Source organism: Suricata suricatta, chromosome 4 (genome assembly GCF_006229205.1).
Source record: "Suricata suricatta isolate VVHF042 chromosome 4, meerkat_22Aug2017_6uvM2_HiC, whole genome shotgun sequence".
NCBI classification, from domain to species: domain Eukaryota; kingdom Metazoa; phylum Chordata; class Mammalia; order Carnivora; family Herpestidae; genus Suricata; species Suricata suricatta.
The window spans coordinates 161580794-161583697 of NC_043703.1; positions in this window are offsets into that span (position 1 = coordinate 161580794).

Genomic DNA, 2904 nt, shown 5'->3' on the forward strand with positions numbered 1-2904 from the left:
TGGCACCCAATCAGGAGAGGCCAGCTAACACCTTTCTAGGGATGGGCCTAAAGATGGAGGCTAGTCATGACCTGCCCTACATGAGGGTCCTGGGCCCACTCTGTGATTGGTCGATACCCTAAATGTTGTGATTGGCTCCCACTACTGCCAGTATTGATGAGGGGTAGGGAATGGATTGCTGTACCTGTGTCGTCATTTCTTGTAATGCCCCCTTCCTAAAAGAGCCCCTACGCCACCATGCTTGGGGCTCTCTCCATGTGGCCAGCGGGTTGGTGGAGTCTGTGAGCCTGAGCTTAAGCCCGTAATAAAGCCCTTTGCTTTTGCATGCGTGACTTGGTCTCCCTGGTAGTCTCTGGTTCCTTTTGAGGCGATATTGGAAACTTGGGCATAAAAACCTCATCCAAATGACTCAGGGACACAGACACACAGGGACAGGGCATGTCAGCACAGGGAGAGGGATGGAGCCTGCAGGTGCAGGCCCCCAGATGCCAAGGAGACCAACGCATGGAAGATTCCCTGGTGTCCGCTGTAGGCACACCCGTGATGAAACGCCACAGGCCGAGCAGCTTCCACAGCAGAAGTGATGGTGTCTGCAGGCTGGAAGCGGGAGGAGAAGGTGCGGCCCAGGGGAGGGTCTGGTCCATACACTCTCCCAGCTCCGGCGGCAAGCGAGCATCCTCTGGTGCTCCCCGACCCGAGGAAGCATCAGTCCCATCCCTGCCTCCCCATCACATTGTGCTCCCCACATGTGTGCGCCTGCGTCCAAAGGTCCCGGTTTCTCAGGACACCGGCCACACCCCAGCAGGCCCTCACGGTAACTTCCCTGCACCCGCTGTGACCTTGCTTCCACAGGAAGGTGTGTTCCAAGAAACTGAGGGCTGAGACTTGACCACACAGACGCTAGGGGATGCAATCCTGCGCACACCACCTCCCTGCTGGCTCTGGGGACTGGGCATCACGGGTGCCTGCACCGTGGACCTCCTGCTTCCCAAACTGTGGGAAAACCAAGTTCCGTTGTTTCAGGCCACTCAGCGGGTCACTGTCTGTTACGGCGGCCCTAGGAACCAACATGGCTGCTGAAGTTACAGGAAAGCTAACACGAGATCCTCAACAACAGTGTGTTTCAGGCTGAGAGGCAGGGCATGGAGGCACCTGCGTCCCCCCAGGATGGATGCTCCATGACCCAAGGGAGAGGAGGGAGGGGGAGGGGCGCCTCTGGGTTTGTGTTACTCACTGCATCATACAGTCACCTGTCTACACAGGCAGTAGAAGCCAATACTGGGCAGAAAGGAGAACAAATGCCCAGGCCCAAGTGCCCCCTCCCAGAGCGCTCTTTCCCTGAGGGCCCCCATCCCTGGCCAGGTGTCCTCAGAGAGGTCTGGACCCAGGCTGCTTTCACTTGCACAGTTAACAAAAGGCAGGCTTTTAACTTCCTTTCTTTTCCCTCCCCACCCCCGACCTAGAAGACGCACACATTTAACTGCTATGCTCCAGCAGCATGCCAACATGAAGTGAACTGAAGGTTTCTCTTTTTTTTAATTTTCATTAATGTTTATTTATTTTTGAGAGAGAGAGACAGAGCACAAGTGGGGGAGGGGCAGAGAGAGAGGGAGACACAGAATCTGAAGCAGGCTCCAGGCTCCGAACTGTCAACACAGAGCCCGACTTGGAGCCCAAACCCATGAGCCATGTGAGATGATGACCTGAGCTGGAGTTGGATGCTTAACCAACTGAGCCCCCCAGGGCCCCCCCCAAAGGAGGTTTCTAATTCATTTTCCATTATGTAGTCTGGCAAGGGGTCCCTCTGGGTCTGGTATATTTCTTTCCATCAGTTTCAAAAACTGTTTACATGTGTTTGCTGAACACCCCAGGACCCCACTTTTCTCTCCCTTCCCACAGAGCCTGACCCTGGGGCGGTCCCAGGCCCAGCTCTGCTCCCTCCCTCCCCCCTCCCCCAGCTGGTCCCCCAGGCCGGACTCCTGCAACCTCTGCATGCTCACCGCCCCTGCCCCCCTTCTGCCCCTCCCGCCAGGAACAGTCTGGAAAGGAGAGGGAGCTCACCCCTGCTCTGGTCTGGCATGGTTGGTCTCAGCTCTAATTATGATGGTCACACTGCATGTGCTCGTGCTCCTGTTACAGACCGAGCCCCGATGACTGGCGGTCGGAGACATTTCACATACCTCGATTTGCTTTCAAAACACATCAAGCCAGCCGGGTTTTCAGTAGACATTGTTTCAGTGTACATTTCAGCTAAAATCACTAAGGGGTTTCAGTTTCAGCAGATGGTTTTGCAAATTAACGTGGTTCAGTTCAGTTTTGGGTTCACGGTTCAGGTCAGGTCACGACCCTGAAACATTCCTAGATAAGGTGGATGATATTAATTTCTTATAATAATAATGCCGAAGACAGACATGAAAATAACCCTTTGTCTGTGACCCCAGGGTCCTTGCAAATGTACAAAGGAAAGATCTCCGGTGACTTGCTTGGATTAGCCCCGGGCCACAGCTTTTGCAGAGGTGCGCTGGTGAGCTGTGAGGTGCGGGTGTGCAGCTCCAAAGCTCTGTGGTCTGAGGGCACTGCCGTCCCCTCGCCACCAGCGGTGCCCTGGCTTCCTCTCCGGGGACTCGATCAACCCAGGTGCCAGTGGGCACCCCGCCCCGAGCAGCCTCAGAAGTCCAAACTCTCTCCGTGCGGTTGTGCTGGATCGCTTTGCTCAATTTAGGATTTTCTTCACACTTGTTTCTTCGTGTGGAAGCAATTACTCCCCACCTCCAGACGTCTTCACAGCAACTGTGTGCGCACCCGGAGAGCACCGAGTCTGCGCCTCCCCCCCCCCCCCCCCCCCCCCCCCCCCCCCCCCCCCCCCCCCCCCCCCCCCCCCCCCCCCCCCCCCCCCCCCCCCCC